General features: G+C 44.0%; 1 protein-coding gene across 3 annotated transcripts in view; it reads right to left on the bottom strand.

Moving 5' to 3' along the window:
- MGAM (maltase-glucoamylase) overlaps nucleotides 1-13,180 on the bottom strand; it is a 199,588-nt gene extending 186,408 nt beyond the window's left edge. The window contains exon 1 of one of the 3 annotated variants that reach the window (XM_043463909.1): nucleotides 13,151-13,180. The gene's annotated coding sequence lies outside the window, so the exon portion shown is untranslated. Of the gene's footprint in view, nucleotides 1-10,605; nucleotides 10,868-13,150 lie in introns of those variants that run through there. The other 2 variants (XM_043463910.1, XM_043463908.1) reach the window with 2 other exon arrangements.
- Nucleotides 13,181-14,706: the final 1,526 nt, after the last annotated feature.

Below are 14,706 nucleotides of genomic sequence, written 5' to 3'. Positions count from 1 at the left end.
AAAAACTAAGATCAAGAAAAATGACAAACATGTATACTTATGGCTGATCCACGTGGCTGTTCAGCAGAAACCAACTCAATTGTAAAGCAATTATCCTCCAACTAAAAATAAATTTTTAAAAAAGTTTAAGAAAGAAAAATGACAGGAGGCAAATAGAATAAGGAAGCAATTTAAATAGATTTAACTGCTTTTAAGAGAAAAATTGTTAAAAGAAAAAACTTACTTAGCAGACTGTCGTCAATCTTTGGATATTCTATTTCATGTGACAAGCAAAAACTGTGCAATTACAATGATAAAAATCACTACCAACAATTGATATAATGTTGCTAAGAAGTGCTAAGAAGATTACATAATTTGTTGCACGTGATCTTCCTAACAACCCTCAGTGAGTTATTGCCACCATCTTCACTTTCAGATGAGGAAATAGAGCTTCAGCATGGTCATTTAACCTGCCTGACTTCACACAGATGATAAGGGGCAAAGTCACAGTTTGAATACCAGCCCTTTGTACCTCACAGCCAGAAGTTGTAACCACTACTCTGTTATTCCATGCCATAATGTCCATGGTGCACTCCAGAGAAAGCTTTTGGTGAGATTGTGCTTCTATCAGATAGTATCTTGGTCATTAACCAAGTGCTTAGAACGTGTGTGGCACGGGGTGAAGTGCATAACATGCATTATTTCATCTTGTCCTCACAACTATCCTCTAAGCTGAGACTGTATGGTAGGCTAGACTTTGATAAGTGCTCTGGAGAAAAAATAAAGCTTGGGTGGGGGAGGATGAGGAATGGGGGGCATGGGGGTGATGGTTGCTATTTTAATTAGGGAAAGTCTCATGGAAAAGCTGAAAGTTATTGCTGTACATAAATCATGTGGACTCCGTGGTCATTTTTTCCCTCTTGAATTAAAACAGTTATATGAATAATTGCTACAGCTCATTCTCCTGGTACTGCTCTAATCATTTAGGCAAAGTAGATAGATAAGTCAGGTGGGGCCCACACTTGAGATGGCTATCTAAATTCACTCGAAAAACTAGATAATTAATCTTCATTTTTTTATGTATAGCTGGCAGCTGATTGGCATATGGCAATTTAAGTCTTTTAAAAATTCTTTGACAACACAAGGCAAGAGCTCTTGTGGAAAAGAGAGGGTTTGTTTTACAGAGATTGAGAATAATTTGCAAAGAGGACCCCAGTGAGTCAAAGCTATTCCTCAAAACTCCTGGGCAAAATTTATTGGCTTGATACATTGTCATCTGGATATTTAGAGAATGGGAAGGAAAAAGGGAGCTAACCGTCTTTTTCTCCCAAGTCTTGTCACATCCAAAGTGCAAAGATCTAAAAGCTTGACCTAACTTAGCTGTGTGACATTGGAAAAACTGCTGAACCCCTCGGGGTCTCATTTTCCTCATCCGAACCCCAAATGGATCATCTCTAGAAGACAGCTATGACCCTCCTGTCACCCAGCAGCAGGGCGTGCAAAGGCCTATTTTCTCCATCACATTTGGCAGTTTGGGAAATTTTCAGATGGAAAATCTCTTCTTCTAGGGCCATCTGGCCCTTAGCATTCCATGCTCAGGGAGCAGTTTACATATAAAGTAATGGTATTAGCCCATCAAAATTCATTTGTAAGGGTTGCCTGATGCTAAAAATCATTGGCATCTGTGGAAGTGTGAGTGAAACAGTGACATGCTATGCTCAGTTGGGGTTACAGAGCAGAAGGGGCCCCCCCATCATTTGGTCCTTCCCAGTGCAGCAAAACAAAGACCCCTCTCTCTTCCTCCTGCCTGCCCGCCATGCATACACATGGCTCCACACCGTGATAAAGAGCCATAGACAGTTTAGAGGTTCAGATCACCCCTTCCGTGGAGGAAAGCCACCATTCAGACCCTCTATTGGGAACCCATGGAAGCCATTTCTAGTGAGACCTACGGGATTGATCGTGGTCTCCCTTCTGTTTCCCCAATTGCAACTCTTCCTTCTCACCTCTGTGGCTCATCGGAAAAGGAATGCCCACTGTGTCCAGCTAGACTCTCAACAACCAGTGAAGACAGGACTCTCTCTTACTTTGTTCTGTCAGAGAGGGGCGAGCAACGATCCATCACCTTTCCACTCCCCTAGGCATGCGTTTCATTTTGACATGGGACTGTCAGTCCAGACGTCGAGTCTTTCCCTTCATTTCTTTCTTCCAGACCCCACAGGAAATCTCTCACACTCCCCATGACATACCAAAGCAAGTACACACCCCAATACTTCACACACATACACACACACACACCCATTTAGACTCTTCCCCATAACAATTCTTTCTTTGATCAGCAAAGGCACCAAACTCACAGGGAGAGAAACAGATTTCTCAAGTTGCTGACTGTGATGGATTCTCGAAACACCACTTCTCATTCCCAGCTCCATGTCCTTTTACAAGGAACATCCCAAATTGCCCTCATCTAACTCCCAGATTCTAACTCCTTCCCCTCACTTCCCCCACCTGCTCTTAAGAATCAGCATTCACCTTGAATATTAAATCAATCATCACCACAGACACACACACATGTCTCAAGGAAAAACAGTTGAATTTTGTTAAATATGTGTTTGTATAATTTTGTGCTTTGTTATTGATGCTTATCTTTGGGTTTAACCAGTTAACAAGAGCATCTGATTGAAGGAGATGAGCACAAGTCCACACACACTTGTACATGCGCATCTGTAGCCATCGGTGAGCACACAGTTTAGGAACATACCTCATCACCCCGAGGCTGCGTCCTCTCCCTGAAGGATGGGCTGGTAATCCGTGCAGAGCGCAGTCCAGAGAAAGCAGCCACAGCCCTGGTAACCGGTTACTGTGCTGATGTTAATGGAGTTCAAATGCAAATCACCGCCCAGCTCTTTCTCAGGCTCAGATTTGCTGGTTAATTAGTAATCAAGATCTTTCTCTGAGGCGAACATCCTTTAAGACCTTGGGGCAAGAAGCGACCACCCTGAACCCAGGGACACAGAATGTCTCTGCAGCCGTGACGCTCCTCGAGCCTGGTAGCAGAGCAAGACCGACTCAAAGTGCAGATGGCAAAGAACAAGAACAACAAAACGATCTGGGTAGCCCAGAAGAGCTCCCTCTCTCCCAGGGACCCCAATCTCATTCGCTGATCAGTGTTTGAAGGAAATGGTTCTGAAAATGTTTACAAAATAGTTCTCTTCTTTTCCTGCCTCTCTTTAAAGCTGTATATATGTGCGCATGTGTATGTGGGCTAAAGAAACCCTTTGGCCATCTTATGCTTCCTCTGGACTGCTCTTAGGATTACATCTTTTATTTTTTTGTTGTTTTGTTTTTGATCAGTTTTTATTGGAGTGTAATTGTTGTTTTACAACGTTGTGTTGATCTCTGCGATACAGCAAAACGAATCAGCTACACGTACACACATATTCCCTCTTTTTTGGATTTCCTTCCCATTTGGGTCACCACAGAGCATTGAGTGGAGTTCCCTAAGCTATACAGTAGGTTCTCTGTAACAAGTTTTTTTCTTCACACACTATCCACACAGTATCTTTATGAGATGGAGATTACTGCTGTCCTCATTGTACAGATGCAGGGGCTGAGGTGGTTGTTGTTTAGTCCCTCAGTCGTGTCTGACTCTTTGCAACCCCAAGGACTGTAGCTCTCCAGGCTCCTCTGTCCATAGGATTTCCTGGGCAAGAATACTGGAGTGGGTTGCCATTTCCTTCTCCAAGTATTACATTTTTTAAATGCATGAGACAAAATACAGAAGTATAAAATAAGGATACAAAAGAAACCAATTTCATTGAGTTACAGTTACTAAAATACTTCTTAAATTGCAGTATAATAATGTATGTTCTTTTTTAGTTCAGTCACTCAGTCATGTCCGACTCTTTACCACCCCATAGACTGCAGCACGCCAGGCTTCCCTGTCCATCACCAACTCCTGGAGCTTGCTCAAATTCATGTTCATTAAATCGGTAATTCCATCCAACCATCTCATCCTCTGTTGTCCCCGTCTCCTGCCTCCAATCTTTCCCAACATCAGGGTCTTTTCCAATGAGTCAGTTCTTAGCATCAGGTGGCCAAATTATTGGAGTTTCAGCTTCAGCATCAGTCCTTCCAATGAACACCCAGGACTGATCTCCTTTAGGATGGACTGGTTGGATCTCTTTGCAGTCCAAGGGACTCTCAAGAGTCTTCTCCAACACCAGAGTAGTCAATGTATGACAAAAACCACTACAATATTGTAAAGTAATTAGCCTCCAACTAATAAAAATAAATGAAAAATAAAAAAAATAAAATGTCAAAAAAAAAAAGAGCCTCAATTCTTCAGCACTCAGCTTTCTTTATAGTCCAACTCTCACATCCATACATGACTGCTAGAAAAACCATAGCCTTGACTAGACAGACCTTTGTTGGTAATGTCTCTGCTTTTTAATATGCTGTGTAGGTTGGTCATAGCTTTTCTTCCAAGAAGCAAGTGTCTTTTAATTTCATGGTTGCAGTCACCATCTGCTGTGATTTTGTAGCCTAAAAAAATAAAGTCTGCCACTGTTTCCATTGTTTCCCCATCTATTTGCATTGAAGTGATGGGACCAGATGCCATGATCTTAGTTTTCTGAATGTCGAGCTTTAAGTCAACTTTTTCACTCTCCTCTTTCACTCTCATCAAGAGGCTCTTTACTTCTTCACTTTCTGCCATAAGGGTGGTGTCATCTGCATATCTGAGTTTATTGATATTTCTCCCGGCAATCTTGATTCTAGCTTGGGCTTCATCCAGCCCAATGTTTCTCATGATGTACTCTGCATATAAGTTAAATCAGCAGGGTGACAGTATGCAGTGTTGACGTACTCCTTTCCCAATTTGGAACCAGTCTGTTGTTTCATGTCCAGTTCTAACTGTTGCTTCTTGACCTGCATACAGATTTCTTAAGAGACAGGTCAGGTGGTCTGGTATTCCCATCTCTTTAAGAATTTTCCAGTTTGCTGTGATCCACACAGTCAAAGTGCTTCTTTAAGGATATATTAACTAAGAAACCTAGCAGCTACTGCAGTTTCAAAACAGTGTAGACAGTATTTTGCAATTATCTTCGATATATGATATAAAAGTAACCGTGACCTCTCTTGGAACCAAAGTCTTCGATACTGCTCACACGACGGTGATTCATGGCCTGACTTTATACTTTGACAGATTAAATGTCAGCATTTCAGCAAAGAAAAAAGTATTTTCCCCTTCCAATTCACCTACTTTCTGAACTAAATGCATGAATCCCAGGTTAAGAACTCTATTGCTAGGCAGACCCTCCCTCAAAGTAGGACAGATAAGATACATTATTTTGTCATCTACATTTTGAGTCAGTCTTGCTCTGTTACCAGGCTCATAAATAGGCAGATTGGGGCTGACATACACACACTACCATACGTGAAATTAGTAACTAATAAGGGCTTACTGTATAGCAGAGGGAACTCTACTCAATAGCTTGTAATGACTTATATGGGAATAGAATCTAAAAAAGGGTGGATATATGTATAACTGATTCACTTTGTTCTACAGCAGAAACTAACACAACAACAGTGTAAATCAACTTTACTCCAATAAAGTGAAGTGAAAGTATCAGTCACTCAGTCGTGTCCAACTCTTTGCGACCCCATGGAGCCTGCTAGGCTCCTTTGCCCATGTAATTTTCCAGGCAAGAATACTGGAGTGGGTAGCCAAAGGGGATCTTCTTGACGCAGGGATCAGACTCGGATCTCCTGTATTTCAGGTAGATTCTTTACCGTCTGAGCCACCAGAGAAGCCCCAGTGATGCCAGTGATCCATGAACCCGTTATTGCCAGCCCCAGGGAAATAAGTATTAAAACTGAGGATAGGTATTTACAAACTTTTATTACCACTTGTCAGAGAAATTTCTGTCTCCTAAACCTAATAATAAAAAATGGAGCTTGTGTTTGTGTATATATATATATATATGGTTTTTAATTTAATTCTCCTGGACATTTATTTTTATTTCAAATTTATAAAAGTCTCAATCTGTGACCTAATGGAAAAATTTTTTAACCTTTTTTTTTTTTTTTTAATGACAGGCCATTTTAAAAACTCAGCTCAACTATGATTAATACCTGGTCATTTGCTTTTCCGGATAAGAGAAAATTCAGGAAAAATTCAGGCGAAGGGACCTAAATTTATAAATCTAGGTGTGTATCACCTAGAAAAACTAGACAAAAGTCAATATCTATTATCATTATTTCATTGTGAACACAGACTATTAAAAATGGAATGAATTTATCATTTTAAAGTTTACTCTCTTGTCATTTTTCTCATTTCATCAACCAGTGGAAATGATGGGAGCCAGTAAAACCTGCAGACCAGATACTGGAAATCCCCCATCTACTGTGTTTGTTTGGCACCACACAGTTAGAGAAATTAGAACTAGAAGAGGAAGGAAAGGAAAACTAAGGTGCATGGAGGCCTGCTGGGTACTGCAGTCTTTTGCTGACATTATCTCATCGGTATTCACAAAGGCCCAAGAGCAGCAAGGGTCTGAACTGCCAGCTGGATGCTTGTCAACTCTGCATCAGAGCCCACGTGGTCTGTTTAGTATTAACTCTAAAGAACGTTAGATATCATCACACAGAGCTCCCTCATTTTACAAGTGAGGAGACTGATCTGAATTCAAAGCCCAGGTGTGTTTACTGGCTGGGAAAGTACAGCCAAGTGAACCTCAGTTTCCTTAACCTAAATGAAGATAAAAGGGGCACTAGTGGTAAAGAATCCGCCTGCCAATGCAGGAGACATAAGAGATGAGGGTTCGATCCTGGGGTCCGGAAGATCCCCTGGAGGAGGAAATGGCAACCCACTCTGGTCATTCTTGCCTGGAAAATTCCATGGACAGAGGAGCCTGGCAGGCTACAGCCCATGGGGTCACAAAGAATCAGACACACGGAGCATGCACACACCCACACCCAATCAAATAATAAAGATTAAACCCTGTAACATAAGTAAAAGACTTGGTGTTATGCAATCAGCGGTGTCAGGTACAATTATTATGATCACTATGCATCTGTCACAGCTGTGACCAGAGCCCAGAACCTGGACTCCCAACTGCATGTGCCTTCAAATATGCCAATATCTCCTTCTCTCCTCAATCAGGATTCTTATTTATTTATTTATTGTAATTGGAGGCTAATTACTTTACAATATTGTAGTGGTTTTTACCATACATTTACATGAATCAGCCATGGACGTACATGTGTCCCCCATCCTGAACCCCCCTCCCACCTCCTTCCCCATCCCATCCTGCAGGGTCATCCCAGTGCACTGACCCTGAGCATCCTGTCTCATTCATCGAACCTGGACTGGCGATCTCTTTCACATATGCTAATATACACGTTTCAGTGCTATTCTCTCAAATCATCCCACCCTCGCCTTCTCCCACAGAGTCCAAAAGTCTGTTCTTTACATCTGTGTCTCTTTTGCTGTCTCGCATATAGGATCATCATTACCATCTTTCTAAATTCTATATATATGAGTTAATATACTGTATTGGTGTTTTTCTTCCTGACTTACTTCACTCTGTACAATAGGCTCTGGTTTCAGGATTTTGATTGAAGTTTTTGTTCAGTTGCTAAGTCGTGGCCAACTCTTTGTGACCCCATGGACTACAGCACACCAGGCTTCCCTGTCCTTCACTGTCTCAGAATTTGTGCAAACTCATGTTCATTGAGTTGGTAATTCTATCCAACCATCTCATCCTCTGTTGCCCTCTTCTCCCGCCCTCAATCTTTCCCAGCATAGGGTCTTTTCCAATGAGTAAGCCCTAGGCATCAGGTGGCTGAAATGTTGGAGCTTCAGCTTCAGTCCTTCCAATGAATATTCAGGGTTGATTTCCTTTAGGATTGACTGGTTTGATCTCTTTGCTGTCTAAGGGACTCTCAAGAGTCTTCAGCACCTCAATTTGAAGGCATCAGTTCTTCAGTGTTCAGCCTTCTTTATGGTTCAACTCTCACATCCATACATGACTACTGGAAAAATCATGGTTTGACTACATGGACCTTTGTCCACACAGTGATGTCTCTGCCTTTTAATACACTGTTTACGTTTGTCATAGCTTTCCTTCCAAGGAGCAAACATCTTTTAATTTCATGGCTGCAATCACACGTAGTTATTATATGTGTGTTATAACTGAGGCTCTATCAGAATAGTAATGACAACAACATTTTGGGAACATTTATTATGACCCATACATTACACTAAATGATTCACAGGCAAGATTTCAATTTCTCCTCATAACTTCACTATGAGGCAGTGGCTGTTATCACCCCAGTTTTATTTTATCTTTTTTTTTTTTGGCCAAGCCACACAGTATACAGGATCTTGGTTCCCCAACCAGGAATCAAGCCCACGCCCCCTGCAGTGGAAGCGCAGACTCTTAACCACTGAATCACCTAGGAAGGGCCTATTACCCAGTTTTAAAGTGGGGAAACCTGAGGCACGAAGAGCAACTGCCCACAGGTTGTGTAACCAACAGGAAGTCAAACCAGCGAGCAGACGCAGGCCGTCTCGTCAAGCCTGCACTGAAATACAAAAGTGAGTGATGCCTCCATAACCTCACAGCCAGGAGCAGGTAAGAAGTTAATTGGCTCTGCTACAAAAGACAAGAGAGCACTGAAAAATGCCACTGGGAAAAGAACAACCCCAGCCGGGAGGGACAGGAAAGAAACCAAAGGCCAAGATGGATGGGAGTGGGGAGGGAAGGAGAGATGGAAGGAGACTGGGGGCTAAGGAATCAACAAGGCACAGAGGTTAGAAGAACGAGACCTGCTTTAGAAACTTTAGCAAAAAGACAGGGGAAGACAGTTGTGGGAAAGTCGGGGACGATATTGTAAAAGTACACTAGAGCCACCGCGTCACGGAGATTCTGTTAGCAAGGAGACTCCCACCAGCAATAGGGACCCACTGCAGACAAGACACTGCCCAGGCTGTCATTAACATAAAATAGATTTCTGAGCCTGGGATTTCTCTGCCTAGGATTCAATGTGCAGGATTATCTGTCTCTGTGAGTCTTTACTGAGAATATTGCTTCTTCCCACACCTCCAAACAGAACAAGTCATGTTCACAGGGAACGCTGGGACCTGTGTAAGCCGCATGTCCACTGGAGTGGCCCAAAAGTATGCAACTCTGCTACCATGAGATCCTCCATGGGCATTCCCAGAAGACCAAAGAGCTGGTGGATCACAGTCAATATTGAGCAAGAAGACCATGCAACCTTTTCCAAACTTCAGAGTCCAAAAAAGACAGGCATGGTCTATTCTTCAGGATGAATCTCAAACTCTTCTCTCTCTCTTTAAGGCCCTCTTCGTCACTTTGATTCCACTAATCCAGTATTTTTTCATTAGGCGCCATTAAACTTAGCTCATGGCTGCTTCTGCATCATTGCCTGAGGGCAGCCCTCCTCCGGGGCTGGATCTACACCCTCTTGTCCTCTGTCTTCTGGAAAATCCCTCTCCTCTTGCAAAGCTAAGCTTAAAATCCACTTGGTCTGACATTTTCTCTAAATGCTCAACTTAACATTGGTGGTTCCCCATTTCTGAACAGCTAAAGTCACAGTACATTCAACACGGGTGTTCTGTTTTATAGGTGAGCATACCCCAAAATGCTCAGAGAACAGCTACCTCCCTTCAAGTCCCTGCTGGCTGAGGTCCCTCAGAGTCTCCATCAAAGCCCGACCCAAGCGAGGAACCTGGACTGACCTCTGAGCAGAGAAGGGATAGATGACCACCCAGTGTGTTTTCCAAGCATTGAACACGACAAGGAGTCTCCCTTCTCAGAATAAAATCCTGATAAAAACTAAGATACTCATCTATCTGGATTTTACCTTCAGTGGACTGTGGGTGGGTTAGATGACCCTGAAAGTATCCATAAATAAGCCAATTAACTTGAAACAGATGGATGTAACACTGAAATCAAGTTAAACCATCTCTGGACACTGTTTCCATGTTAAGTCTTCAGCTGGTGTCATAGAAAGAGCACGCAGTTTGGAATCAAACAAGCCACGGTTTGACTATTGGATTCTCTTCTATGTGCCACAGACCTCGGGCAGTCATTCCAATGTTCTGAAGGTCAATTGCCCTCTCTGTGAATTGGAGGTAATAATAGGCATGACATATATTACTTTGAGCCTAAGCTGAGATAGTAGGTAACCTGATATCCAGGGTCGCGGTTTCCCCAGTCCCTCCCCAACTGTCTTTTCTCAAAGTCAAAGAAAACCCAGCAAGTGGAACCATTAGCTTAAATTCTGTTAACAACTCTTCCTTCAGTTCATCCACCCCCAGAAACAGCCTCACTAGTGCGGGCTGGAGGAAGTGGTCTCTTCCCTCCATGGACCACCGACAGACAAGTGCAGAGCATCAGTGCCCCCCCCCCACTCTGAACCACAGGCTAAGGGAGAGACACCAGTGAGCCCATGACTGTGTCCTCCAGGGTTCCTTAACGCTCCCTCTTCCCCCATCTCTCCCCCACCCCCCTACACAAGCACATGCCATCTCCACACCTTCATGTCACAAAGCATCTCTCACAGTCTCCATAGCCTACAAAATTGTATAAATCATACCTCTTTTTAGGGCTTCCCTGGTGGCTCAGATGGTAAAAAAAAATCCACCTGCAATGCAGGAGACGTGGGTTTGATCCCTGGTTTGGGAAGATCCCCTGCAGAAGGGAATGGCTACCCACTCCAGTATTCTTGCATGCCTCTTTTTATTGCAACCAATTTGGTTATCCTTCTTTTGCTCCCAAAAAAAGCTCTTCACATCAGAGGCTATTTGGCAATGAAGAAGTTGCTTAGAGTAAAAGTAATTTGCCCACCCAGAAATGCTCAAAGGAAGGTGAAAATAAAGCAAACTGGGCATTACAGCATTTCCTCCTCTTGTGAAATACCTATTATTCAGCAGTTTTACACGGCCTTTCATCCTCTTCTACCTCTCACCCCCATGGACAGGAACATGTGCAAATACCAGCAGGAGTCCAAGGAGAGAGTTATTAGGGATATTACTTAGTATTCACATGTTCATAATAAAACTTTATATTTGAATAACATCTTGCAGTTTTCAGAGCACTTTAATCTGTATTATCTTTCCGATCACCACAGAGAGATAAGGCAGGATTATTTTTAAACCCCATGTATAATGAGGAAACAAATTAAGGAAAATGACTTGCTAAAGGTCATTCAAAGAGTGGCCCAGGTTGAACCTGTGCTAACTTACTTTTAATCTAGTAATCCAATGTTCACAGAGTCTGAAGGCAGTAAATCCAGAAATTGCTTTTTCAGATTAAATATTTGTTCATTCATTCAACAAATTCAAAGTTCACTCTCCACCACGTGTCCCAAAGAGGAAACCTCAGATCCCTTCTGTTATCAAATTCTACCATCCTCCCCTCATAGACAGCTACGTCTCTTCAGTTCAAATCTTGTCCTAGAGATTTCTACCATTTCCTCCATGTCCCTCCTCACACCGACAAGCTCCTGTAAGGGATCCCAACACAGCCCTGACTCACTGGTCCCGGCTGACTGGACCAGCACTGGACAGATGATCCAACGTTTTCCTATGGGGCGCTCTCTCCCAGAAATTAGGATTTGAGACCTAGAGTCTGAATCATACTCACATGTTACTGAGAGGCAGAAATTAAAGTTTTATTGAGAATACCTGTTTTGCCCAAAAGAGAATAGAATAGACACATAGAAAGTTGCAGAAGTAAGAGATTATTCAACCCCAAAGAAGAAAAAGTAGAGACAAGCTGCCAGTATTTTCCCTATTCTGTGAAGAACAACGCACAACAGAATTTCATGTGATTCTCCTGCTTCTTCACCAAAATACTACTTCTATATTACTACCACTGCTTCTACGACTAACCATCACCTCCATCACCACCACCACCACCACCACCATCATCATACCCCCACCATCATCACCGCCACCATCACCATCATCATTAACACCACCATCATCATACCCCCACCATCACCACCAACACCATCATCACCACCATCACCATCACCATTATCACCATCAACACCATCATCACCATCACCACCATCACCATCATCATCCTTTCCTGAAGCCACGCTCTATGAGTTTCTATACCCAGCAATCCAACAAGTCCTGCTGGCCCTGCTTTTCAGACTGGTCTCCCTTTGTCCAGTGTAAATACCTTCACCAAAAATCTCTAACCACACCAGTTCAATCTACCAGGAGAATATTGTCAGTACTTTGTTGGCTTCTACAACCACTTGCAATTGTGTGCCCTTCAAATCCTCACAAGATGCCTCTGAATTATTTGGCCTCCCCATAGAAGTGTCTTTTTTAGTTCAGGATACATGTAACCTAGGGCTATGTGGTGATCCACTGAGAGGTACACACCTCGGGAAACTGACTTTAGTCAAAAGTCCTTGGAGAATTTCCCTGCTGGTCCAGTAGTTAAGAATCCATCTACCAATGCAGGGGACATGGGCTTAATTCCTGTTTGGGGAAGATTCCACATGCCTCAGGGCAACAAAGCCCATGTGCCTAACTACTGAGCCTGCTCTCTAGAGCCCCCAAGCTGCAACTACCGAGCCCATGTGCTGCAACTTGAAGCCTGTAAGCTCTAGAACCTGTGCTCTGCATAACAGAAGCCACCACAGTCTACAGGCCACAACTAGGGAGTAGCCCCCACTTGTCACAACTAGAGAAAGCCTGCACCCAGCAACGAAGACCCAGCACAGCCAAAAATAAATAAAAGTTTTTAAAAGGTCCTTGGAGAAGAATCAGCAATCTGAATCAATATTTCGGAATTATGAAAAATATGGCCATATAAATAATGGCATGGGTGAATTTTTTTAGACCCTGAACACTAAGCCTACAGAAATTTCCCTCTGTGATGAGCCCCTGGTAAATCTGCTTCGCCCAGGTCCCCACCCAGGAGAAACTGTGAAGAGAATGCCGGAGGGAATGTCTTCAAGGCACTGACAATGTCTCTCAGCCACGCTCAGGCTCTGGCTGTCCCTGGTACCCTCTTCCCTGGCTCCTCCTCTCTCCCACAAACTCCCTCTCTGTTCCGCTCTCTGGAAATCACCGGGTCACACCATGTCCCCCCGTCCCTGCTGGACCGTGAACACTCACAGTGTCTGCTCGAACACTGCTGCTCCATGTTCTCTTCCTATTTCCACTAGAGCGAAACAGAACAGGACGGATGGTCAGCCAAGGTCTCACAGTTCTACCAGTGTTTACTTAGAACCTCCTCTTGCATCATTCACATTAGTGGACAAGGCAAAGCTCAAGGAGGGGTCCGAGCACCTTCTAGAGGAACCCTACCCTGAGGTCCCTGCTGGGGAAAGTGACCTAAGTATGACCCTGGGTTCTGTGCTGGCCCCTGTGCTGCTTGAACCTGGGCTGGGCACGAACCCAGGAGAGCCAGTCCTCCAGCTGACTGGCATCTCCAGACTCCGCCTGCTATGCGAGCACCAGACCACTCACGTTCTTGTTCTGAATGGAACACCCAGAGAATCTGTAGCAGGATCAGTCGGTAGCAGGAGCAACGTTGAAAGATCGAGAAACAGAAATAAGAGCTGAGTGAGACCATCTTTAAATTCGTCTCCCCGGCTACCTCTCTGCCCTCCTCCCTCTGTCAGTTCAAAGTGGACAGAACACGCTTTGAATCAGGGGTCCCTAACCCCCAGGCCACGGATCAGTGGCCTGCTAGGAACTTGGCTGCCCAGCAGGAGGTGAGCGGCAGGTGGACAGGCAAGGCTTCATCTTTACGTCCAGCTGCTCCCCATTCTTCTCATTACCGCCTGAGCTCTGGCTCCCCGTCAGATCAATGACAGCATTGATTGACAATGCTTCTTTGAGAAAGAAGCACAATGAAAGAACACAATGAGTGTAATGCACTTGGATCATCCGGAAACTGTCCCTCCACCCCATCCATGGAAAAGCCATCTTCCACGAAACCAGTCCCTGGTGCCAAAAATACTAGGAACCGCTGCTTTATATGCAGGGAGCAGAGGCTCCGTTTCGTTTTCTCTCTTGCTTCCTGTTTTCTGCCTCTTCATGAGTGAACCTAGAGGCTAGCTAGACAAGCCGCCCTTCCCTCAGTCCACTTCCTGGCTTCGCGTGCTCAGATGGGCAAATGGGCTCAGAGCCCTTCTCACAGGCAAGTCATCGGTGACCCACTGCGTTCGGCTTCCGGTCAGAGAGGCCCAAGCATCGTGACTCAAAGACAGAAAGCAATGACCTTTCTCACTTTCTCTGCTCCCTCTGGAGCAGAGTAGTTGCTGGTGGGTTTCAAGAACTTGTAAAACTGCAGGGTTGAGATTCTCTTGGCCTTTCCCTCCTGCTGGCGCTCCAACCAGAACACCCAAGTTCAGGCCCAGACAGAAGAAAAGGAAACAAAGGCTTTCTAGGGGATTTTCCCACCCAATGTCTTCTTCCTGTGTTTCACGGGACACTCTAACCTGAAAGAAAGATGGTAAACGTAGTTTATTTTTAGTTAATATTGATATGCCTGATCATACGTCGGCAATGAAAAGGAAAGAACTAATAGTGTGCAAGCAGTTAGCAAGAACTACCACTACTGACTCAACGGACATGCATTTGAGCAAACTCTGGGAGATAGTGATGGACAGGGGAGCCTGGTGTGCTGCAGTCCGTGGAGTCGCAGAGTCGGACAGGACTTAGCA

Source organism: Cervus canadensis, chromosome 3 (genome assembly GCF_019320065.1).
Source record: "Cervus canadensis isolate Bull #8, Minnesota chromosome 3, ASM1932006v1, whole genome shotgun sequence".
In the NCBI taxonomy this organism is placed as follows: domain Eukaryota; kingdom Metazoa; phylum Chordata; class Mammalia; order Artiodactyla; family Cervidae; genus Cervus; species Cervus canadensis.
Note: the sequence above shows the minus strand (reverse complement) of the source record. Positions and strands in the feature narration are given on the sequence as shown.